At 38.5% G+C, this 27,293-nt stretch overlaps 1 pseudogene; it reads left to right on the top strand.

Moving 5' to 3' along the window:
• The first annotated feature begins 24,818 nt into the window (after positions 1 to 24,818).
• LOC117312159 (RNA-binding protein EWS pseudogene) lies at positions 24,819 to 27,029 on the top strand (annotated as a pseudogene).
• The last annotated feature ends 264 nt before the right edge of the window (positions 27,030 to 27,293 follow it).

Raw genomic sequence — 27,293 nt, 5'->3', positions numbered from 1 at the left:
ATCAGCCATTCTATCTGTATTAGTCAGTTCTTCTTAAGTGTCAGTAACAAACAACCCCAACATCTCAGCACCTTATAACAAGAAAAGGTTTATTTTCTTTCTACTCATGTGGAATATCAGCTACTGGTAATCTGCAGCTCTGCTCCATATGTCTGGAATCTAGGCGTAAGGAGCAGTCCCTGTCTGAAACATGCTGGGTTTATAGGGAAAAGAAACAGGGAGAGGGAGGTTGAGAATGGCAGAGTCATATCATGGTTCTTAAAACTGCTGCTCAAAGAAGACAAACAGATGGCCAAAAAGCACATGAAAAGATGCTTAACATCGCTAAATGTTAGAGAAATGCAAATCAAAACTACAATGAGGTATCATCACCTTGCAGTGGTGAGAATGGCCATCATCAAAAAGTCTACAAACAATAAATGCTGGAGAGGGTGTGGAGAAAAGGGAACCCTCCTACACTGTTGGTGAGAATGTAAATTGGTATTACAACCACTATGGAGAACAGTATGGAGGTTCCTTAAAAAACTAAAAATAGAGCTACCATATGATCCTGCAATCCCATTCCTGGGTATATATCCAGAGAAAACTATAATTCGAAAAGATACATGCACCCTAATGTTCATTGCAGCACTATTTACAATAGCCAAGACATGGAAGCAACCTAAATATCCATTGACAGAGGAATGGATAAAGAAGATGTGGTATATATATACAGTGGAATATTACTGAGCCATAAAAAAGAATGAAATAGTGCCATTTGCAGCAACATGGATGGACCTAGAGATTATCATACTAAGTGAAGTTATGTCAGACAGAGAAAAACAAATATCATATGCTATACTTACATGTGGAATCTAAAAAAAAATGATACAAATGAACTTATTTACAAAAAAGAAACAGACTCACAGATTCACAAACAAGCTTATGGTTACCAAAGGGGAAAGGCGGCAGGAGGGATAAATTACGAGTTTGGGATTAACATATATATGCTACAATATATAAAGTAGATAATCAACAAAGACCTACTGTATAGCACAAGGAACTCTACTCAATGTTCTGTAATAACCTATATGGAAAAAGAATTTTTAAAAGAATGGATATATGTGTATGTATAACTGAATCACTTTGCTGAAACTAACACAATATTGTAAATCAACTATACTCCAATATAAAATAAAAATTAAATTAAAAAAAAAAAACCTGCTGCTCAACAATGGCCACTTCTGTTCATATTTCATTGACCAAAGCAAGTCACATGGCCAAGCATGGAGGCAAGGAAGTATGTCCCTCTCACAGGGAAGCACATGCGGGAAAGTAAGGCACATGTAAGGGAAAATAATGTAAAATACTGATATGGGGGGGAGGATTTTACATAATTTAAGATAATAGTATAATCTTCCACACTATTTCTTTTTCAAAACATAATTTGTCATCAGAAAGTTCTTTATCATTCTTGAAATCTTAAATGATAACTTCCATCTCTCTGACACCAACTTCTTATCCTACCAACTTTCTTATTCTAGTGTCACTACTATAGTAATTCTACATCATGATGACCTATTTACCATTGTTTCACTACTTTCTCACTTTCTACTTTCTCACTATCCATCAATCTTCTTCATAATTCATTTCCATTCTTGTCCTGCTTAGAGCCATTGGTCATAATAACAACAACAATAAAATCATAGTGGGAGGAGACAAGAACTGAGCACTTACGTATCCTGCACTGGCCTAAACATTATACATGTAATAACATTTTTGATATTCACAACAACCACAAAGTGTAGGAGCTTTTATTACCTCTATGTTCCTGATGAGGAAACTGAGGTGCGCATATATTAATACTATGTCCAAGGTCACAAATGTAATAAAAGGAAAGCAAATACGACACTTTTAGCAATGGTACAATATTGTGCAATTACTCCCTTGCATAAACCCTCAACTCCCTTGTCCCAGTGGGAACATCAAGGGGTTGCTTGGGGGAGAACTAAATAATTTTTATTTGCTCACCTCCAAGCTACCCCCAGATAAATATGTTCTCTGTGTGAAAACAGTGGGGCTGATATGTAGATGTAGCATTGAAACAATTCCCATGGTCCCAAGCCACCCCAACATAGCCATGTCCCCACTCCCACACTTCCAACTACAACACCACTTCTAAACCCCTCTTATGTAGACATTTTGGAGCTGCCACTACTTGCCCCCATCCCCTGTAATATCTCTTATAAAAACAAATAAAACAGAAATCAGTCCTATTTTAGCTCAAAGAACCATTTTCTCTGTGCTGCACATACAGAACTTAACAGTGATGGAGAAAAATCACACAAGTAGGTTAAAACGTCTTGTATTAAACATAATCTCAAATGTAGTTGTACTCTCTACACTGCCTGGCACATCTACATGTTTCCTGGATCTCCAAGAGGATTATACCTTACCTTCTCCACTTTCCTCTCTCAAGTCATACCTCTCCTTCCCCCCTGCCCCTCATTCTCTGCCGATGACCTCAACACTTACTATACAGTCATTCCTTGGTCATTGCACAGGATTGGTTCCAGGACCCCTGGAGGACACCAAAATCCAAGAATTCTCAAGTCCCTTATATAAAATGGTACAGTATTTTCATATAACCTATGCACATCCTCCCCTGTATTTTAAATCATTCCTAGATTACTTATAGTATCTAATACGATGTAAATGTTTTACTTTTTGAAGCTTTCTGAAATTTTTTTTCTGAATACTTTTGATCCATGGTTGGTTGAATCCGCAGATTTGGAACCTGCAGATATGAGAACCAACTAAACTCAGATATTCTGAACAGTCACTCAAAAATCCTTGATGGCCCATCACTGCATCTACAAAAACACCTGCATCGACAACATTTTTCTTTTTTGTCTCTTTCTTCCAATTACAGTGGAATAATTTTCTTTGGCTTTTCAAAGACTCATCATTCCATATGGGTTCTGAATCCCTTCCTTTTCCAGCTTCTCACGGATTCTTTTTTTTCAAGCATCATAAAACTCTTTATTCCTCTTTAGTGGCATAATGCAGCACACAGAAATTCTCTATTTTCTCTCATCCTAAAACAACTCTCCCTTGATGTGTATGTTCTCCACTCTTCTTCACAGTCTAAGTGCTCACAGGAATTGTCTATACTCTCCTCCCCTTCTTCACCTTCCATTAACTCTTCAAACCACTTTAATCTGGCTTCTGCACCCACCAGACCACAAGAACTGTGACTGCCAAGGTTACCAAGGACAGAAACTGACAGTTACTTATCCTTCCTTATAAAATGCTCTCATGGTTTTGTGTTAACCTCTGTCTTATGGCTTTCCTCCTACAACTACAGTTCTTATTCAGTGTCATTTGAAGGTGACCTCTCCTTTACTTAATCTCTAAAGGACAAAGTTTATGAGCACTAGAACCTAAACCCTTTATTCTTCTCCTTTCTTTCTACATGATCTAACTGTGCTCCTCCATTCTTATGGTTTTAAAAAGCATCTGTGTGTCAACAATTCCCCCATTTATATTCTCAGCTGATACTGCTCCTCTGTTTTCTTGCATTTACCAAATATCTCTGCCTTGAGGCCTCCTGGTTACCTAAAACTCAACATATGCCAATTTGAATCCTTCAGTCAACTCCTGCCTCATCTATGTCTATTTCTCTTTCTATAGGTCTCATCTTGTACATAGCAGAACCAAGGATCCAGTTGCTCAAGACAGAAACCCGGTTTCACCCTTGACTTATCCTTCTCTCTCATCCCAAACGCTAATAAACCATCAAGTCTTGTAGTTTCTCTTTTAAAATATACCTGGAATCTATCCACCTGGGTCAATTTCCACTGCCTTAAATTCAGCTACTGAAATCTCCTCTTAAATTACAAAATATTTTCTTTATGACTTATGCATTCTGCTCTTGTTCCCCTAAATACCATGTCCCACACAGCAGATAAACTGATGAAAATACAACTCACATTTAAATTTTCCAAATAATTCACCAATTTTTTTGCTCCTTACAAACCCTGCATGATCAGACTCCTACCCAACTCTCCATCCTCATTTGAGGTCACTCTCCCGTCATCCAATATTCTTCCTCCTCTTTGCCTCTTTTTGCTTCCTTGAACACATAGTTTTCATTCTACCTCGGATATCATACCCTCTGTCTGAAATACTTTTCTCTACTTTTCACATGTAGCTAGCTCATTAGTTTCCTTTAGGTCTCTGTTTTCCACCTTTCCCACCTAAGTTCCCACATTTCCTTCATGGCCCCCATCAGTTATTCTATGGCATCTTCATCTCTTTCATGGCTCTTATTACAGTGCATACATATATATTTCCACATATGCTTGCTTATTATTAGACTTCCTACCACATCAAAACCCTCAAGACAGGATTCATGCCTATTTGATTCATCAATATATATTAGCTGCCTCCAAAAGCCTGACACATAGTAGATGCTCAGTAAATATAATACTTCTTGAATAAATGTATGAATTTGATTTCATGTTGTTATCCAAATATCAGTTCTCTCATATTCAAAATAGGAGAATTATTACCTAGAATTATGCTAATAATCAATGGTTTAAATAAGACAATTCCTAATAGAGCCATTACAGTGTAAATATAAGGTCCTCTTTCCTGTATTCATATATTACCCTGTAGTGTATATTTTTTAGGTCATAGCACAAACAGAAGGGCCTAAGGTGTAAAATAATGATTTTAATAGATTAAAAAGATAAATTAGAATTCAGAGAGGCTGAAAGAGCTAGAAATTGTGGATACAGCACTTGAGAAGTGGAAGCTACAGAGAGAAAGAGAGAGAGATCCTGGAATCTCCTTAAAAGTCACCTTGAGTCTTCAGCTGAATACTAAGTTGTCTATGCATAGAGTAAAACTCCACAAAATGAGGCAAAATGAAGCAGCCACAGATGAAAAGTTTCCATAATTCACACAAGGTTGGGAGACGTTTGTATTCCAACCAAAGTAGACAGACTTTACTGGATACCTGAAATATTCAGAAGAGCTATATGAAGAATTATACCTTAGTTTTGGGTCCGAATTAATCCTAAGTAAAAGCTACAACCCTAGACTTACTCAACAAAGAAAAAAAAAGCCTCAGAAAGATAAGTCTGAACTGCAAGTAGCTTCACTATCTGGCAACATAAAATCAGTGCACTTTAAATTAAACATCAAAATACCAACACTAAAAATTATAACATAACAATAACCAGAATCCACCCCAAAAAATATACAGGCATACAAAAGAAGCAGAAAATGTAAATTATAATCAAAAGGAAAAATAGACAATAGGAACAGACACACTAATGACAGACATGGATTTTAAAACACCTACTATAAATATTCTCAAGGATTTGTGGGGAAGCATAAACATAATAAGGAAAGAAATGAAAACTACTACAAAATCAAATGGAATTGTAGAACTGAAAAACATAATATCTGACATATGAAAACCCCAGTATGGGCCTAATACCAAATTAAACATTGTAGAATGATCAGTGAAACTGAAGCATAGCAATAGGAACTATCCAAATTAAAGCAGAGAAACACAAAAGACTGCACAAGGATGAAGAGCACCCATTTGACTAGTAGAACGTAATGAAGCATCTATTACACATGTAATTGGAATCTCAGAAGGAGAGGGGCCCAGGAAAAAATATTTGAAGAAATAATAGCCAAAATTTTTCAAAAGTAAGATAAATAACACACCCACAGATACATGAAGCTGAATAAACACCAAGTAAAATAAATACAAATAAAATAACATCAAGACATACCACAACCAAATCACTGAAAAACAGTGATGAAGAGAAAATACTTAAAGCACCTGGGAAAAAAAGACACATATGAACAGGATAACAAAAGTAAGAACTACTACTAACTTCCAATTAGAATAAAAATACAAACAGGAAGACAATAGGATGACATCTTTAAAGTACTAAAATACAAAAAAAGGCCGGTCAACCTAAAATTCTATACCTTGGAAAATACCCTTCAAAAATGAAAGTATTTTGCACAGAAAAGGGAACCATAAACAAAATGAAAGGACAACCCTCAGAAAATATTTGCAAACAAAGCAACCAACAAGGGATTAATCTCTAATATATACACACAACTAATGGAGCTCAGTATCAAAAAAAAACAGCATAATCAAAAAATTGGTGGAAGAGCTAAATGGACATTTCTCCAAAGAAGACATACAGATGGCTAAAAAGAACATGAAAAGATGCTAAACATCACTAATTTTTAGAGAAATGCAAATCAAAACTACAGTGAGGTATCACCTCACACCAGTCAGAATGGCCATCAACAAAAAATCTACAAATAATAAATGCTGGAGAGGGTGTGGAGAAAAGAGAACCCTCCTATACTGTTGGTGGGAATGTAAATTGGTACAGCCTCTGTGGAGAACAGCATGGAGGTTCCTGAAAAAACTAAAAATAGAGCTACCATATGATCCCGCAATCCCACTCCTGGGCATATACCTGGAGAAAACCATAATTCTAAAAGATACATGCACACCAATGTTCACTGCAACACCATTTACAATAGCCAGGACATGGAATAAACCTAAATGTTCATCAACAGAGGAATGGATAAAGAAAATGTGCTACACATATACAATGGAATATTACTGAGCCATAAAAAAAGAATGAAATAGTGCTATTTGCAGCAACATGGGTGGACCTAGAGATTGTCATACTGAGTGAAGTAAGTCAGACAGAGAAAGACAAATATCATATGATATTGCTTACATGTGGAATCTAAAAAATGGGTACAAACAAAACGAACTTATCTACAAAACAGAAATAGAGTTACACATGTAGAAAACAAATGTATGGTTACCAGGGGTAGGGAGGGAGGGATAAACTGGGAGATTGGGATTGATGTATACATACTACTATATATAAAATAGATAACTAATAAGAACCTGCTGTGTAGCACAGGGGATTCTACTCAGTACTCTGTAATGGCCTATATGGGAAAAGAATCTAAAAAAGAGTTGATATATGTATACGTATAACACCTGAAACTAACACAACATTGTAAATCAACTATACTCCAATACAAATGTTTTTAAAGATGAAAGTAAAGATCTTTTCAAACAAATCTGAAAGAATTCCTCACTTCAGATCAGCAATACAAAAATGTTAAGAAAGAATGTTAAACAAAGTTCTGAAATAGTGCATTTGCAGAGACGTTGATGGACCTAGAGATTGTCATACAGAGTGAAGTAAGTCAGAAAAAGAAAAACAAATATCATATAATATTGCTTATATGTGGAACCTAGAAAATGGTACAGATGAACTTATTTGCAAAGCAGAAATAGAGTCACAGATGTAGAGAACAAACGTATGGTTACCAAGGGGAGTTGGGGGGGTGGAGCGAATGGGGAGATTGGGGTTGACATATATACACTACTATGTATAAAACAGGTAACTGAGATCCTACTATATAGCACAGGGAACTCTGCTCAGTGCTCTGTGGTGACCTAAATGGGAAGGAAATCTAAAAAGAGTGGATATATGCGCATGTATAACTGATTCACTTTGCTGTACAGCAGGAATTAACACAACATAGTAAAGCAACTATACTCCAATAAAAATTAATTTTAAAAAGAAGAATGTTAAAGTTCCAAAAGAAAATGATACCAGATAGAAACTCTTATCTACTCAAAAGGAAATGAAGAATGCCAGAAACGGTAGGTGTGTGGGTAAATACAAAACACTGAAAAGTGTTCAATTTTTTTCAAATAATAATTGATTATTTAAAACAAATATATTTTGGAGTTTATGACACATTCAAAAGTAAGAAGTGTGAAAATAATAACAAAAATTAGTGGGGGAATAAGGCAATACTGCAAAGTTTTTACATTATATGTTACCTGGTATAATATATTTGAAATTAGAGTATGATAAGCTAAAGATGAGATTGTAAATAATAGAGCAAAAACTAAAACAAGTTTAGTTAATAAGTCAATAAAAGAAATAAAATATCACATAAATTTACAATTAGTTTAAACAAAGCAGGAAATAAGTAAAAGAGAAATAAAAAGAGAGGATAAAGAGAAACAAAATAGTAAATGATGCAAAACTCAACTACTTCAAAATTACATTAAATTGAAATTTGTATGTCAAAGGATATAATTAAGAGAAAAGATTGAGTACAGGACTTAAACATTTCTCCAGAAATAAACAAATGGCCAATAAAAACATAAAATGTTTACCACCATTAATCACTAGAGAAATGCAAATCAAACCCACAGTGAGATCCACTTCACACCCCCTAGTTTGACTAAACAAACATAGACAATAACACGTGTCTCCCAGAACCTACAGAAATTTTTAGGAACCTTCATACATAGCTGGTAGGATGATTAATGGTGCAGCCACTTTGGAAAACAGTTGGGCTCTTCCTGAAAAGTTTAAATATAGGAGTTACCATATGATCTAGCAAGTATAGTCCTGATACATAGATAATATGTAATACCTATATATTAGATATATGCCCAAGGGAAACATATGTCCACTAAAAACTTGTATACAAATATTATAGCAGCATTATGCATAATAACCAAAAAATGAAAACAATTCAAATATCCATCAATGGAAGAGTGGATAAACAAAATGTGGTATATCCACAAAATGAAATATTATTTGGCCATTTAAAGGAATGAAGTGCTGAGTCATGGTACAACATGGATGAAACATTATGCTAAGTTGAAGAAACCCGTCACCAAAGCACCAAAGACCACATATCATATCATACATGTAGTGATAGAAAATAGATTACATACTGGTGGTCTGGGGGCTGGGAGGTGGGTGAGACGAGAACGGAGGTGGACAAGGAAAGGATGGTGTGTGACTGCTAATGGACAAGGTTTCTTTTGGGATTGATGAAAATGTTCTGAAATGCAATAGTAGTGATGGTTTCACAACTCTGTGAATATACTAAAAATCACTGAATTATACAATTTAAAAGGATGAATTTTATGGTATGGAATTACATGTCAATAAAACCATTATTTTTTTTTAAATATGCATATGTATAGGGGTCTTTGGCCGGTTATAGCTGAGAACACTCGGCAAAAATGGCTGAAATAAGGAGGGGGAAGGTGCAAAATGACCTCGACTTACTAAGGAAGAATCTGAATTCTAAGCCATACTCTAAGGCAGCTTGTTATAGGTGTCCTCTGCTTATACATCTGGTCATGTATAATATAGCCTCTAAAAAAAAAGAAAAAAGAAAAGCAGCACTGGGAAATGGAGGAGAGGAGAGCTAACAGGATCACAGGAGAAGACTGCTAACAGACAGTGCCCTGTTATTTTCAAAACAGTGCTTCTTTGATTACTAAGCATGGTGAGAAACATAGGTGCCCTATAGGAAATGAATCTGTTGCAGTCTAAGAAAATAAGTTACAGAACAGTGATCCAAAGAAAGGAGAACAGCCTTGTTTTGACTTTAAAGGGAAAGGGAACTTCCGCTATTCATTCCTGGACTTTAGCAAGGCCATGCTGGTGGGGAGAAGGGGCCAGTAGTTCTGTTTTGGTGTTAGGTCTAGGTTCAAATATTAACTCCATCACTCATTAGCTGTGTAATTTGGAAGTCATCCTTTCTGACCTCAGTTTTTTCACATGTAAAATGTGGATATTAGGATCTGTTTCATGGAATTGATATGTAAATTAAATGAGCTAATAGACAGGCATTTTCATGTCTAGTGTCGATCACAGTAAGCCTTCTGTACCCTCTGCTCTTCCTCCATTTGTTTCTCCATTACTTATTTCTCAAATATTGATTAAACATGCGCTCTGTGGAAGGCACTGTGGCATACAGAAACTCCCCAAATGTTGGAGAATATTTTGGGTAGAATTAGCAGGACACACCTTTGCTGTGGTGAAGCTGTAGTGTAGAGAGAACATGTCAAATTCATCTTTTTTATCCTCATTACCTAGCAGAGTGCCTGGTGAATAATAGGAATCTGATAGATATTAGCTGAATAATTGAATGTATTAATTCAAAGAAAATTCACAATTTTCCTATCGCTTAAAACTTGAACTTTCTATCCAGAGCAGAGCTAAGATAGAAAAAGTTATTCTACATAACTCAGATGGGTCAATTTTTAATGGGAAATAATATAAGAAATCCAGGTATCCAGAGATTCAAGTCACTTCTACATAAGCTGTCAAAACCAAGATGACTGCTTTCCGCTGGTAGAAATGTTGTTATGTGAAGACAGCCTTATGGCTCCATCACTTGTGGGCTACAATTTTTCTACATTCAAAAAGCCGTAAGTATAGCTTTAGAACAATGAATATATATGTACATGAAAGAATGCTAAAATTAACTAATTAATAAAACATTTTTAAAATATTGAGTTAACAACTTGCCCACAATACGTTTCCCAAGAGTTAGCTACATATAAAAATTTTATCTAGATAACAGCATCTTTATTACACTAATTTAAACTTGGTGAGAAATTTTCCTTTTTTCTAGTTAGGCTCTAACAAAGGCATACAACAAAAATGCAGAGAGAAGTGCATGTTTCTCACAGAACCATAGAGGTGAGTGTTCCAAGTTGGTGGGCTACTACATTGCTTGTATCCATTCATGGATCAAAGTTTCCTTCAACTCGGTTGCTCCAGGGCAACTGTCCTCCTCTACATAATTGGAGTAAGTTCAAAAAGTTGGGCAGGAGAGAGAGAACGGACCCCATGATCTAAAGACCTAGGCCCAGAAATGGCATTTTTTGCAGAATTTCTTTTGTAAAGAATCAGTTTTGATCTACATTAGCAATGCTTGCACAATAATATTATAGGAAAACCAGGGTTAGAAAACATGATGATAACAAGTGCTACCTTTCATTCAGTGTCATTTATATTCATTTATTCCTCACAACAGTCCTGAGACATATTAGCCTGATGTTACAGGTGAAGAGATGTGGACCAGAGTGACTCTAATTTCTCCAAGGTCATGCAGATAGGAAGTGACAGAGCCAGAGTCACACTGGTCTGACTGATCCAGAGCTCATGCCCTTTCTCCTCCACCTTCCTGTTTCTCATTAGCAACAAAAATTTAGAAAGCTGCTATCTAACCTAGACTCTCAAAACACACCTTTTCACCGAGACATGCAAGAACTTCATTATATTAGATGGAAACCTTTCATTTTTATAGCTCCTTACAATATACAGAGTGGTTCATGCTTGACCTCACTTGCTTTTCATATCTCAGTGAGGCCAACAGAATATGCATGATTATCTCCATTTCTTAGATGAGGAAGGGGAGGGTAAGAGTGTTTAAATAATTTTCTGTAAGAAGGAACAAATTCACTGTCCACTCTCCTGATCCCACGTCAATAAATATTTTTTAAACAGCATAAATTGTTATACTGATATTGGTTGCAATGGGATTTTACTTGTGTCATTGTTAGGAAATCAATGTGATGATGAAACATGTAGAAAACTTGGAGCAGGGCCACCTGATTCAAGAATTAGGAATAATGTTCAAAATAGAATTGACTACCATTTAGGAAACCAAACAGAATGTGACCAAAACTGGCTTTGTGCTTCAAGGGAGAGAACAACAGAAGCTGGTTTTAAATTTCAGCAGGAAAAAAAAAAAACATAGCTGTCAGATATGAGAAAAGATTTTTGCACCAAAGACAAAAAGAAATCATGTTGCATCCCCTTTCCTAAAAATCTCTGATTTAGGATCAATGACTCAATTACACAACACCCAGGTGGAGCTGAGTAGCATCTTGCCCAGAGCCTTGAAGCTGGAGCAGATTCCTAGCCTGCAACCTCATATGTATCAGAGAACTCTAGGGTAGGGAACCAAAGTCTGTGTTCTGGTCATAATTATGCCCCATATAAGTCATGTGATGTTAAGCAAGGCACTGAATCCCACTGAACCTATAACCTCAACTGGAAAAAATCTGATAGCAATCCCTGCCCTGTGTCATAAACCACAAGTGAGATCACCTAGGTGAGGGACTCTGTCGACCATAAACGCCTTCACAGTCACATTCGTATTTCATCACTTTTTTGTAATTTAACCAATGTCAGTATATTTTACTTTTTACATAGACAATTGCCTTCAATGCTATATCTCATTTTATTTCTCATTTCATTTGAACTAAATACTTTGCAATGTCCTACCGTATAGCACAGTGAACTATATTCAATATCCTGTGATAAACCATAATGGAAAAGAATATGAAAAAGAATATATATATGTATAACTGAGTCACTTTGCTGTATAGCAGAAATGAACACAACACTGTAAATCAACTATTTATTTTAAAATTTTAAATAAATAGTTGATTTACAGCATTGATTTAAAAAATAAATACTTTGATGTTACTTTACATATGTTTGCTTAGAAAAATCAAGAGATTTTCTTCAAAAATCAAGATTGTACTGACCTCAATCAGAGCATTGTACAGAACAGAGAATTTTTGCCAGTCCTCCAATTGTCAGAGATAATTCAAACGTACTCATAGGTCTATCCATTTCCTAGGGTTATGGATTACCCTGGTCCTCTGTGAACTGCTATCTTATCATTAATATTGGGCACTAAATTGTTTTTGACTCCACTGTCTAACATTACCTTTTTCCTTATTGATGTGTCTTTCTAAATTGAGGAGCTGCAAGTCCCCCTTCTTCATGCTAAATGGCCCTATAAAAATTGAATTCTCCATGAAAATATTCCAGAGGTGTGAAATCAGGCAGAATTAAGACTGAGACATCACTGCAGGATTTGATATTAGAAGGAAGGTTATAAAAGGCCAGACAACAGGAGAGAGGATGGTAGGGCCCTCAATCAGCTCTAGTTTAGCATCAGTAGATTCAGTGAACACCTTCAAAGGTATGGATAAGAAATGGTTCTGGTACTGAGATCCCTTTCCAGATAGCTACTTATGCCAAATATCTAGGCTTCTTCATGCCATGTTATGTTGCACTTCTCAATGCATTGGTAAATATTTTAGAATTATAATTCAGATCATTTTTTGGTATCTAGTCATTAAAATCAAGAAATTAAAAGTAGAATCCAACCTCTTCAATAATTTAAAAGGCAAACAGAGTTTAATTTAAAGAAGATAAAGTTTTTACTAAAAGATAAAAGATGCAGTATTGGAAGAATGAAAAGTGGAAAAAACACAACAGATTTTCTTTTCACAAGATTTTTCTTATAGAGACACAGCTCCAGCTAGACATTGCCAGCTCTTTGTGTCAAGATAGGCTTGATTGGTACATCTTTCTCTGCTAAAAAAAAAAAAAGAATAAAACAGAACTAAGCTTGAAATTTGAGACAGGCCCACTACATCAGCCATTGTCCCACTGAGTGTGTGCAGTGTCCTCCTATGTCCCCTTTTCTTCATCACAAAGCTGAGTAGATGCCCTTTGCAACTCTGGCTTTTCCCATAACCCTTCAATTCTCAATTCACATTTTCTGGCTGTAGAGATCCACCAGAAAAGTGTGGTGATATGGATCTCCTAACATTTCTTTTTCTTCCCCATTTATCTACAAACTAACTCCCTTCTGTATCTTTCAAAATTTGGCCTTAAATGCACATTAAAAGTTTCTACAGTTCTGCCTCGAACTTCTGCATTTTTCAACTGTCTTGATTTTGACATTTCAGGAGAAAAAACAATGCTCCTGATCTCTCTTCCTTGTCTCCTCTCTTTGTCTCCTCTCAAGTTTCCGAAGAGAGGAGGGGGTGTCTCCTCCACTCTCCACAAAGGAGGAATACTTGAGTGAGCACCCTCATTCTTCCTTTGCTCCCTACCCACACACCAACACGATTATCAGAGGAATTATTACCAAACTGCTGAGGTTGGGGATAGACTGACAGCCCAAGAGCAAAAAAATAAAATTATAAAGCAAGCTCTACCCTATCTTGCTCTTTATCACTCAAAACCAACCTGGCCTTCAATGAAGTGAGCTTTTTTCTGCTTCCTGACCCTGAGGGATTAGTTCTCAGTGGCTGGATCCTTACCTGAGGGGAAGGCCTCCTCATTTCTAATTTCTCTGCCTGGACTGGGGTGGGTACTCATTAGGGAGCGAGACACAGAAGGTTTTGTTGTGCTCCCCAATCCAGTCTAAGCAATTAAAAAGCCAATATCACAGCCTCTATTTGGCTTCTCATCTGTTCTTAATTGCTTAGAAGCCAAAACAGAGACTGGCGAGTGATTAACATCCCCCAAACACCAACATTTCCACTTCTTTTTCTGTCTCTTTGCCTCTTGATCTTAATTAATTCTGTGCAGCATAATATGTCCTGAGCTTCTTTGTCTGAAAGAAGCTACTCAAAGCTAAATCATGGACATAATAAAGAATTCAAAATAGCCCTTTAGTAAGAATATTCTGACCCTTTTTCTGTTAATATGTGAAATAAATAGAGAGCATATTGTGGGTCTAGCATGACACCTGGCACATAGTAAGTACAAAATAATTATTTGTTGAAAGAATACCAACTACAGAAATATTTTTTTAACAATATGGCCAAGGATTTACAGAGTGGCATATGAAATAATTTATAGATTTTTCATCCAAGAGTACCATGATTCCTGATTTTTAAAATATAATTCTTAGATATTTTTAAGTATTGACCATATGACTCTTACAGTTGAATTGGGAAAAAAAAAACCAAAAACTATATCTTAACAGTTTGACCATAGATCTTATTGCTGATCAGCCCATCATGAAAATGCGGCATATTTAATCAAATTGATTCAACATCGCCATGTCAGGGAGAAATTTTCCTAATTCATCCATTCATTCACTAGCTGAATCTTTATTGAATTGCTACTATAAGCAAGACACTGCACTTGGAAATAACAGGAAGAATGAGACATTCTCTGCCCTCAGGAGCTTACAATCTAATAGAAATAATTCACATATATAAACGGTTTTAATATAAGGAACCATTTCATGACATATAAGATGTACTTTAAGAAAGTAGAAAGGTGGAAGCTTCGAGGGGATGGGGAAGCTCATTGACAGCCAGTGTAATTAGGTAAATCTGTGCTAGGAATTAAGGTATTTCGGGGGCAGGGTGGGAGGGAAGTTCAAGAAAAGGGAAGACCAAAAACGATAACACAGTCAAGAATGCAAACAGAAGCACAATTCGTGAAAGGCGAAAACTCCAAACAACCCAAATTTCTGTCATCAGAAGAATGGATATACTGTGGTATATTTATATAATACCATACAGCAATGAAATTCATGAACCAACTCTAAATGCAATACCATGGATGAACCTCACATGTATAGTTTTGAGCAAAAATACTAGACATAAAAGGGAACATATTATATCCAATTCCATTTATATAACATACCAAGAGGCAACATCCGTGGTGTTAGGATCACGATGGTGGTTGTGATCACCTTTGGAAGACAGAAGGGGTAGTGACCGGGATGAGGCACCGGAAGAAGCTTCTGGTGTAGTGGGGGACTGGTAGTGTTCCATTTCTTGATCTATGTTGCTGCTCACATGGGGGGATTCACTCTGTGAGAATTCATTCAGCTGGACACTCATGATTTATGCATTTCTGTATGCGAATGTTATCCCACAATAAAAACAAAACAAAAAGCAAGCACAAAATGAAAAACTCAAGATATAAGGGGACTAATAAGTCCACCTTGACTAGAAGTTTAAAGTAAATGTAGGGGAAGTAATTTGTGGAGACCAAGCATCTTGCTAGTAAAATAGTGGGGGGGAAAAAAGCACCATGCAGTAATTATGCATTCCCTACCTCTTCCCCACCAACAGCCCACCCCAGCTCCTAAATAATCTGTCATGATTCTTTCTAAATCTGTGATTAGGAAAAGGTGTTTTGGACATGATGTTTGGGAGAGATAAGTAGTGTTTAATGTTGCTTTATACTTTGTGGTAAAGTAAGAGTTGAAACAGTTTGGTAGTGATACAACTTAACCTCAGTTTAGCAATTCTCTCCTACTCTCAATCTAGAGCAAACTACACCTGATTACTTTGTAGGGAGGGGTCAGAAGTTTCACTGGTGAGTCAGAGGTGGGAGGGCTTTGTTTAATAGACCTGAGTTTTGTCGACCGTAAAACAGGGTGAGAGAAATGAAAAGAAAGGCAGTTTACTACAAATGCCTGACACTTGTTAAGTATCTCTGTCAGTATTTTCTCCCTTCAGTGACCCCTTCTTGAGCACCTACTGTGTGCCAGGCCCTATGCTGTATTCTGGCAACACAAAGCCAAATAAGACATTATAGGAACTAAATAGATATGCTTCAGATATGTTCAAACCAGCCAGTCTCCCCCAGAGAGTGTGATCGTTAGAAAGATAGAAAATACCCTGAGGGTTCTGGGAGCCCAGTGGGGACTGAGAGGGCCGTCCCGCTCAGTCACAAACACTGCTGCTTTGGACTAGAGTCAGCTTGGCATATGAAGCACATGTTTCATAGAACATATGTAATAGAATTTTGCTGGTAATAGTGAAGAAAGGATTTGCCCAGCAAATTACTGCTGGAAACAAGGGAAGTGTTAGCCTAGTTGAGAATGGGGAGTTTTAGAAACAACATTTGCATTCAAACAAAGGATATGCTAATTATAACTGAATCTTACCCACTCGTTAAAACGGTTACAAAAATTTCCAACACAGATACTTCTGCTCCTCTCTCCCCACTAACAGGGTTATCATAAGGACCTCAGATTAATAAGCATATCTATATATCCACATATAGTATATATAGATATCTCACATCTCCAGATCTACTTTTGACCTCTCTTCTAAAATTCTGGATGTGCTAAACCAAACAGACATTCCGCAGGGACATTACAGCTTCCCTGTAGAATCTGCTCCTGCTTCGGAACTGTCTGTCCCAGGTGCTGGCCACTCAGTCCCCCAAATCAGAAGCCTGAGAGACTTCCTAGACTCCTGCTCTTCTCTTAACCCCAAGCAACCCACCAATTGAATCTGTTTTGCTCCATCTTCCAATTATCTCAGGAATTCGCTCCCTCCTTTCCATTCCAAGTGCACTAGTTTCTAGCCCTTAGTGTGTCTCATTGAACTTTTCACATGAATTATATTCCTCTTCTTAGTGTTCTTATCTCCTGTCTCTCCTAGCTTCAGCCCACTCTCCTCAAGGCCTCTGCTAAAGATAACTTTCTAAAATGCAAATCTGATCACGTCAGCATCTCTTCAAAGACTACTGCTAGAAGAAGAAAGTTCAAATCAAAATGCTTAACAATAAAAAATGGGCAAAGGATATGGACGGATGTCTCTCGGGAAAGGAAGAAAAGCAAATGTTTCTTACACATTCATAATAAGAGAAATGTATATTAAAATGACATGGATTCACCTGTCACATTGACAAAACAAATGCAAAACAAACAAACAAAAAAGTTTCATAGCAATTTCTACTGAGGAAGCTGTAAGGAACTGGCACTTTTGCACAGTGCCAGTGGGAATGTAAACTGGAAAAATCCTTGGAAAGCAATGTGGCAATATCCCTCCAAATCATGAACACAGAGACCTGCAACTTCATTTCAAAAAATGTATCTTCACCTCACACTGGTCAGAATGGCCATCAATAAAAAATCTACAAACAATAAATGCTGGAGAGGGTGTGGAGAAAAGGAAACCCTCTTGCACTGTTGGTGAGAATGTAAATTGGTACAGCCACTATGGAGAACAGTATGGAGGTTCCTTAAAAAACTAAAAGTAGAACTACCATATGACCCAGCAATCCCATTACTGGGCATATACCCTGAGAAAACCATAATTCAAAAAGAGACATGTACCACAATGTTCACTGCAGCTCTATTTACAGTAGCCAGGACATGGAAGCAACCTAAGTGTCCATCGACAGATTAATGGATAAAGAAGATGTGGCACATATTATACAACGGATATTACTCAACCATAAAAAGCAATGAAATTGAGTTATTTGTAGTGAGGTGGATGGACCTAAAGTTTGTCATACAGAGTGAAGTAAGCCAGAAAGAGAAAAACAAATACCATATGCTAACACATATATATGGAATCTAAGAAAAAAAAAAATGGTCATGAAGAACCTAGGGGCAGGACAGGAATAAAGACACAGACCTACTAGAGAATGGACTTGAGGACACTGGGAGGGGGAAGGGTAAGCTGGGACAAAGTGAGATAGTGGCATGGACATATAGACACTACCAATTGTAAAACCGATAGCTAGTGGGAAGCAGCCACATAGCACAGGGAGATCAGCTCGGTGTTTTGTGACCAGCTAGAGGGGTGAGATAGGGAGGGTGGGAGGGAGGGAGATGCAAGAGGGAGAGGATATGGAGATATATGTATATGTATAGCTGATTCACTTTGTTATAAAGCAGAAACTAACACACCATTGTAAAGCAATTATACTCCAATAAAGATGTTTAAAAAAATAAAAATGAGGGGAAAATAAAGATATTTTCAGGTAAACAAAAGCTGAGAAAATAAAAATGAAAAAAAAAGGAGAGACATGTACCTCAATGTTCATTGCAGCATTATTTACAATAGCCGGGACATGGAAGCAACCTAAATGTCCATCAACAGATGAGTGGATAAAGAAGATGTGGCACATATATACAATGGAATATTACTCAGCCATAAAAAGAAATGAAATTGAGCTATTTGTAGTGAGGTGGATGGACCTAGAATCTGTCACACAGAGTGAGGTAAGTCAGAAAGAGGAAAACAAATACCATGTACTAATGGATATATATATGGAAATAAAAAAAAATGGTTCTGATGAATCTAGTGGCATGACAGGAACAAAGACACAGATGTAGAGAATGGACTTGAGGACATGGGGGGCTGGGGGGGAGGAAGGGTAAGCTGGGACAAAGTGAGAGAGTGGCATGGGTATATATACACTACCAAATGTAAAATAGATAGCTAGTGGGAAGCAGCCACATAGCACAGGGAGATCAGCTCGGTGCTTTGTGACCACCTAGAGGGGTGGGATAGGGAGGGTGGGAGGGAGATGCAAGAGGGAGTGGATATGGGGATATATGTATACATATAGCTGAGTCACTTTGTTATACAGCAGAAACTAATACACCATTGTAAAACAATTATACTCTAATAAAGAAGTAAAAGAAAAATGTATCTTATAGGCACACACTCACACTGGAAAAATTATTCATGTACAAAGTTACTGGTTAGAGCACTTTTTTGCAAAAGCAAAAGATTAGAAACATAAATATCCTTTAATAGGAGACTGTTAAATAAATATTATATACCCATATAATAGAATTTTATGTTGCTGTTTAAAAAAAGAAGAAAGCAAGGGATAAAAAGAAAATATCAGAATAGTTTTGTATATACCTATATGGAAAGATCTTCATCTTGTGTGAAAATAGGCAAGGGGCAGAATAGTACAAAACCTGCTTATATTAAAAAGGGGAAATACACAAACATTTGTATTTGTTTACATGTGATAAAATAAACTTTGGAAGATTAAATAAGGAACAGAGAGGAGTAGTTACCTATTATGTGTGTGTACTTTTTACTATATTTCCTTTTATACATTTTGATTGCTGGACCATATGAATATATTACATATTTAAATAATTAAATAAATTTATCTTTCAAATCATGCATTGGCATGGCACAAAATGCCCTTTCTTCATTTACGCCCTACCCACCTCGTTATCCTCTGGTCCTGTCATTCCACCCCAACAATTTACCCAAAGCCTATTTGTTATAGGCAACAGAACCTCTTATTAGTCTCTGTTTTTCTCTTGTTGAGTATGAGCAGATTTTTCTGTTCAGAATGTCTTCCTACTCTTCTCTCTACCATTCCCCAATCCCATCACGGTCCACTTGGCCTCTTTAAGGATGCTCTCCCAGTAAAGGGTGAGAGCCAGCTGCTTGCGTATGCTCAGTGTTCCCAGAATTTGCCCTAGTAACAAACTTCCTATAGGTATTTATCTTGATGAGCCCACCATCAACTTATGACAGTTCAAGCGTTGCTTCTAATGATGCTTACCTGCTCTTCCCTAAAGAAGGTCCTTCTCCCTCACACCATAGTATCCCTCAAAGTTGTAGCATTTAATCACATTGTTTTCATGTTTCATTGTCTAATTTCTCCAATAAAATGTGAAGTCTTTAAGGGAAGTTTTTTCTCTCTTAATAGTAATTATAGCTAATAGTTATTTAGCACTTCTATGCTCTATGACAGCACTATACAAATAGAATTTTCTCTGATAATGGAAATATTCTGATCTATAAAGATGACACTAACCACGTGTGGCTATTGAGCACTTGAAATGTGGCTAGTGTGACTGAGTAATTGAATGTTTACTTTTATCTCATTAAAATCAATTTATTTAGCCACATGTAGTTAGTAGCTACGGTGTTGGACAGTGCAGCTCTGGGCTCTGTGATAAGCTCTTCACATACATTATCTCATTTAATCCTCACAAGAACCCAGCAAGGTGGGTAATATTACTATCACCATTTTACAGGTAAGAAAACTGAGCCTTAAAGAGTATAAATGACAGCCCTACAATTACCCAGCTAAAAAATGGTGAATTTGGATTTTAAACTCATGTGTTCTGGTGCCAAAGTCTGTGCTTTTAAAATCTGACATAGAGGGCTTCCCTGGTGGCACGGTGGTTGAGAGTCCGCCTGCCGATGCAGGGGACACGTGTTCGTGCCCTGGTCCGGGAGGATCCCACGTGCCGCGGAGCGGCTGGGCCCATGAGCCATGGCCACTGAGCCTGCACGTCCGGAGCCTGTGCTCCGCAATGGGAGAGGCCCCAACAGTGAGAGGCCCACATACCAAAAAATAAATAAATAATTTGACATAGAGGTAGACCACAGTGAAGGGTAGCAGGATCAGAAAATGTATTCACATTATGTTCAAGTACACAAATACAACACAGATTTCTTTTATCATTTAAAAAAACATTTTGTACTGAAGCATAGTATACATATACTCAAATGTACAGTTCATAAGTTTTATAGTTCAATGAGTTTTGATGAATGTGTAAACTCAAGCCCTCTGCAGCCTATCCAAATACGAACTTTCCAACACCCCCAGTAAGTTTCCTCTTATTTCTTCCTAATCAATCCCCACAAACCCCTGCCCCCAGAGGCCAACACTCTTCATATCTCTTTCAGCATAGACTATTTTTAACTGTTCTAGAATTTCACATAAAGGGAATCATTCAGCATGCACTCTTTATATCTGGCGCCTTCCATTCTCATAACATTTGTGAACTTCATCCATGTTTTTGTATCAGTAGTCTGTACCTTTTTATTACTGAGCAGTATTCCCCTGGATGAATATATAATAACTTGTTTATCCATTCTCCTATTGATGGACATTGGGATCGCTTCCAATTTGGAGCTATGCTACTACGATCATGCTTATACAAAGTCTTTTTGTGTTTACATATTCATGTCTTTTGCTAAATGTCTAGAAGTGAAATTTCTGGGTCACAACATGGGCACATGTTTAATTTCATGCAAAACTTTCAACCTGATTGCCATAAAAGTTGTACTATTTTACATTCCAACAACAATGGATTAGAACTGCAGTTGTTCCACATACTGACCATCATTTGATTTTGTTAGTCTTTGTAGCCATTTTAGTGAGTGTATAATGGTATCTCACTGTGGTTTCAGTTTACATTTCCTTACTGGCTAAAAATGTTGAGTACTTTTTGTGTGTTTATTAGTCACTTGTATGTCTTCCTTTGTGTAGTATCGATAACTTTTGCTCATTTTTCATTGTCTTTTTTTTTGCAGGGGTTCTCTCTATAGTCTGAATAAGGGTCACTGACACGTGTATTCAGAAGATTTTCTGCCAGTTTGTTGCTTCTCTATTGCTTTTTTTTAATTTGTATTATATTGTATTGTACTTATTGACCCATTTGTACAGTGTTTTCTCTTTAGAAGTTAAAATTTTTATGATTTCAAATTTTTAAATTTTCCCTCTATGGTTATGGCTTTTGGGGTCTGTTTAAGAAATATTTGCCTATGCTAATGTCACAAAGGTACTCTCCTATTTCTCTCTAAAAGTGTTAAGGTTTTAGTAGTTGACTCTGTATAGAAGGCACATCTTTCAGTTGTACAAAATTGTGTGACCAATAAAGTGTAGAGGTGCAGGAGTAGGCTGGATTGTTCCATAGCAATTTGTTCACACTGGGAACCACATATCTCAATAGCCTCTTCTCTGTACGGTTCTGGATGGTAATTGGCCAAAAGTGCAGTTTCATGAGTTTGGGGAGTTTGGGGAGGTGGAAGTGAAGCTGTGGTGTCATGACTGTATTGTACTATATAGAGGAAAACACACCTTGTTTCATTCTCATTTCTGCCATTTGTTGTGTCACATTGAATAAGTCCTTTTAATATTCATCTTCAGCTTCATTGTTTTTCTCATATGCTTGCTCTCTCACCTCACAAAATTGCTTTAGTGATACTATGAACTATAGTGTTCCACACTCTGTTCACTAAAACATGCACTTCAACTTGTAATTATGACTATCCTTATCATTGCCATCATCATTCTTACAATTATTTGTTTGCATCTGTATCAGGCAAGATAAAAGTGTCACTTTGGTTACCTTTACAAGACCCAGATGAAAGTTTAGAAGAGAAGAAAGGATGCCAAGCCGCTCTGAAGTTTTGGATTCTCTGTTATCTTTATTACACCAATTCCCCTTGACCACATAGACCAGAGCTGGTTGACCCACTCTTGCCCATGGGAGAATTAATGCATATTCAGGTTAAGAAATCATGTCTGCCCTTGCAAAGCATCCTCTCCAATAAGCTCTCAGCCACACCACAGGGTCCCCCACTCAGGGTGACTGTATGCTAGACACAAAACCAAGAAAGTACTTCAGATGACAACATTTTAGTCTCATGGGTCTGCCCCGTTCAAACTGATGTTACAGTCTGCTGTCTTTCCTTTGACTCACTGAAGGGGAGTGGGAGTGTGGGGCATCTGAAACAACCACAGAAATAATAATGAGGTAAAAACTTGGTACAGTTGAAAAAGCATTGTTTATTCAGGGGGTTGAGTTCCAGTCTTGGCTTGGGGAATAAACTTGGGGAACTCCAATAAACTCTGGCTTCATCTGAAAAGCTATAAAGTTGTACTCGCCAAGTTGTTACTGGCAAAGAGGTTCTGTGTTGGGGACAGGGCTCTGGTCTGACCAGTGGAGTAGCCAGAGGATGGAATGCAGGGCTGTTCATCTCTTCCTTGCCTATGTCAGTTTTATACCCCTCTGCCTCATACTTGAAAAAGTTCAAAATAATATTTTATTAAAATTATTTCACTTAGGGCTTCCCTGGTGGCGCAGTGGTTGAGAGTCTGCCTGCCGATGCAGGGGACACGGGTTCGTGCCCCGGTCTGGGAAGATCCCACATGCTGCGACATGCCGCGGAGCGGCTGGGCCCGTGAGCCATGGCCGCTGAGCCTGCACGTCCGGAGTCTGTGCTCCGCAACGGGAGAGGCCACAACAGTGAGAGGCCCGTGTACCAAAAAAAAAAAAAAAAAAAATTATTTCACTTTAAGAAAAATAAATAAATTTTAAAAATATATAGTGCCAGATATTCTCTAAGATGTTCTGCAGCTCTAAATACTGTGAAATATAAGTTATCTACAGACAATTCTCTATATCCTAGCAGGAGCCATACGTTGGTTTCAATCATGCAAAACATTATTTACTTATTCGTTTGTACTCTAATTAATTAATTGACAAAAAGTTACTGAATACCATATATAGAATTCGAGGCTAAGGGAAGAAAAATAAATTTAAAACCTCCCTTTACCATAGGCCTAGGGCATCAGGCAGGCAAATGAAAAACTGTAATAAAATGTGATAAATGTTATAATAGAAGTTGGTAAAAATTGCTATAGGAATATAAAGGAATCCATTTATTCTGCTAGACGGCTTTGAAAATGTACCACATGAAAGTTTTCTGTTTTGGCAGTGCATTGACCTGCAGACTTGCATTTTGCTTGGGTTCATATTCAAATGAGTTCTTCATTTTCTGAGCAGGGAGGAATAGCTCTAAGATACGCTGGGTAACAGGGTTAGGCCATCAGAGTTGGAAAATGTGCCACAGATAATTCACAAATGGAAAATCCACATATGGGCACTTCAGAGACGGCTATATATTGCTTGACTGTCAAGTTGAAGAAAATCTTATGAAGACAGTCCAAATGTATCCTTTCAAGTACACAATCTGTACATTACTTTAATATAAAAAATAAGTATAATGGGGAAAGAGCTATGTTTTCCAGGTGCCTAAATCACTGCATCATGTTCCTCTCTCACTAGGTTTGCATTTGCTCTCAAGACACATATTTCATTTGGCTTGTTGACAGTTTATGAAGGGCAAGAGGAATTTCTCCCTCTCGTGTCTGATCAAATGCACAAAGAGAGGTGCCAGCAATTAACTTAAAACTTTGGCAGCGGCCATGTCCCATGCCTCATTTAACAATAGGTCTACAATTTCTGACCCCATAATGATGTTGTTCCTTAATAACTCATTCCCTCAGTTACTCCCTGCTCACTTACCATAGGTTTGTAGCCTTGAACCCTTCTTTGCCCCTATAAATTTCTAAAATCACAACCTTTCATACAACTTCTGAAAATTCTGTGAAAATGTTTAATTCCAAGCATATATATGTACAGAAAGCTTTGCTTCCTTGTGTACATTGGACAGTGTGAAAAAAAGTTATGAAACATGGGGCTTTGGGGGTCTTTTTCCAAACAAGCTTTACATAATTCCAAATCTATACGTCTGTAGACACCATTACTTTTCTTATTAATATTGATGGTATCTCTGAGAGGGAAAGCGAGAGGGAGACGGACGTTGAGAGAACGAGAAGGAAGGAGAGAGAAAATGGCGTCCACGGATTACAGTACCTACAGCCAAGCTGCAGCCCAGCAGGGCTACAGTGCTTACACCGCCCAGCCCACTCAAGGATATGCACAGACCACCCAGGCATATGGGCAACAAAGTTACGGAACCTGTGGACAGCCCACTGATGTCAGCTATACCCAGGCTCAGACCACTGCAACCTATGGGCAGACCGCCTATGCAACTTCTTATGGACAGCCTCCCACTGGATATTCTACTCCAACTGCCCCCCAGGCATACAGTCAGCCTGTCCAGGGGTACGGCACTGGTGCTTATGATACCACCACTGCTACAGTCACTACCACCCAGGCCTCCTATGCAGCTCAGTCTGCATACGGCACTCAGCCTGCTTATCCAGCCTATGGGCAGCAGCCAGCAGCCACCGCGCCTGCAAGACCGCAGGATGGTAACAAACCCGCTGAGACTAGTCAACCTCAATCTAGCACAGGGGGTTACAACCAGCCCAGCCTAGGATATGGACAGAGTAACTACAGCTATCCCCAGGTACCTGGGAGCTACCCCATGCAGCCAGTCACAGCACCACCATCCTATCCTCCTACCAGCTATTCTTCTATACAGCCGACTAGTTATGATCAGAGCAGTTACTCCCAGCAGAACACCTATGGGCAGCCGAGCAGCTATGGACAACAGAGTAGCTATGGTCAACAAAGCAGCTATGGGCAGCAGCCGCCCACTAGTTACCCCCCCCAAACTGGATCCTACAGCCAGGCTCCAAGTCAATATAGCCAACAGAGCAGCAGCTACGGGCAGCACAGTTCATTCCGACAGGACCACCCCAGTAGCATGGGTGTTTATGGGCAGGAGTCTGGAGGATTTTCCGGACCAGGGGAGAACCGGAGCATGAGTGGCCCTGATAACCGGGGCAGGGGAAGAGGGGGATTTGATCGTGGAGGCATGAGCAGAGGTGGGCAGGGAGGAGGACGCGGTGGAATGGGCAGCGCTGGAGAGCAAGGTGGCTTCAATAAGCCTGGTGGACCCATGGACGAAGGACCAGATCTTGATTTAGGCCCACCTGTAGATCCAGATGAAGACTGTGACAATAGTGCAATTTATGTGCAAGGATTAAGTGACAGTGTGACTCTAGATGATCTGGCAGACTTCTTTAAGCAGTGTGGAGTTGTCAAGATAAACAAGAGGACTGGACAACCCATGATCCATATCTATTTGGACAAGGAAACAGGAAAGCCCGAAGGCGATGCTACTGTATCCTATGAAGACCCGCCAACTGCCAAAACTGCCGTCGAGTGGTTTGATGGGAAAGATTTTCAAGGGAGCAAACTTAAAGTTTCTCTTGCTCGGAAGAAGCCTCCAATGAACAGCATGCGGGGAGGAATGCCCCCCCGTGAGGGTAGAGGGATGCCGCCGCCGCTCCGAGGAGGTCCAGGAGGCCCAGGAGGTCCTGGAGGACCCATGGGTCGCACGGGAGGCCGTGGAGGAGACAGAGGAGGCTTCCCACCAAGAGGGCCCCGCGGTTCCCGAGGGAACCCGTCTGGAGGAGGAAACCCGTCTGGAGGAGGAAACGTCCAGCACCGAGCTGGAGACTGGCAGTGCCCCAATCTGGTGTGTGGAAACCAGAACTTTGCGTGGAGAACAGAGTGCAACCAGTGTAAGGCCCCAAAGCCTGAAGGCTTCCTCCCACCACCTTTCCCACCCCCGGGCGGTGACCGTGGCAGAGGTGGCCCTGGTGGCATGCGGGGAGGAAGAGGTGGCTTCATGGATCAAGGTGGTCCTGGTGGAATGTTCAGAGGTGGCCGTGGTGGAGACAGAGGTGGCTTCCGTGGCACCCGGGGCATGGACCATGGTGGCTTTGGTGGAGGAAGACGAGGTGGCCCTGGGGGACCCCCTGGACCTTTGATGGAACAGATGGGAGGAAGAAGAGGCAGACGTGGAGGACCTGGAAAAATGGATAAAGGCGAGCACCGTCAGGAACGCAGAGACCGGCCTTACTAGACGCAGAGACCCCGCAGAGCTGCATTGACTACCGGATTTATTTTTTAAACCAGAAAATGTTTTAAATTTATAATTCCATATTTATAATGTTGGCCACAACATTATGATTATTCCTGTCTGTACTTTAGTATTTTTCACCATTTGTGAAGAAACATTAAAACAAGTTAAATGGTAAAAAAAAAAAAAAAAAAAAATATTGATGGTATCTCTAACAGAACCCACTGAATATAAAAGTATTTGACACAGCTTGAATGTTATTCAAAGTGCTTTATTCATAGCCATTGTGTATTCATTAACAATACCCTGATTTTTTTTCAGCTGGGGATAGAAAGAATTCTAGTGAAATTAAAAGTGGACAACTCAAATTTACGTAATTCATTACTTTCAGTGCCAATTATTGGATTTCTGTGATTATATTTAACTCTGATGCATC

This window comes from Tursiops truncatus, chromosome 1, assembly GCF_011762595.2.
Source record: "Tursiops truncatus isolate mTurTru1 chromosome 1, mTurTru1.mat.Y, whole genome shotgun sequence".
Classification (NCBI taxonomy): Eukaryota; Metazoa; Chordata; class Mammalia; order Artiodactyla; family Delphinidae; genus Tursiops; species Tursiops truncatus.
Note: the sequence above shows the minus strand (reverse complement) of the source record. Positions and strands in the feature narration are given on the sequence as shown.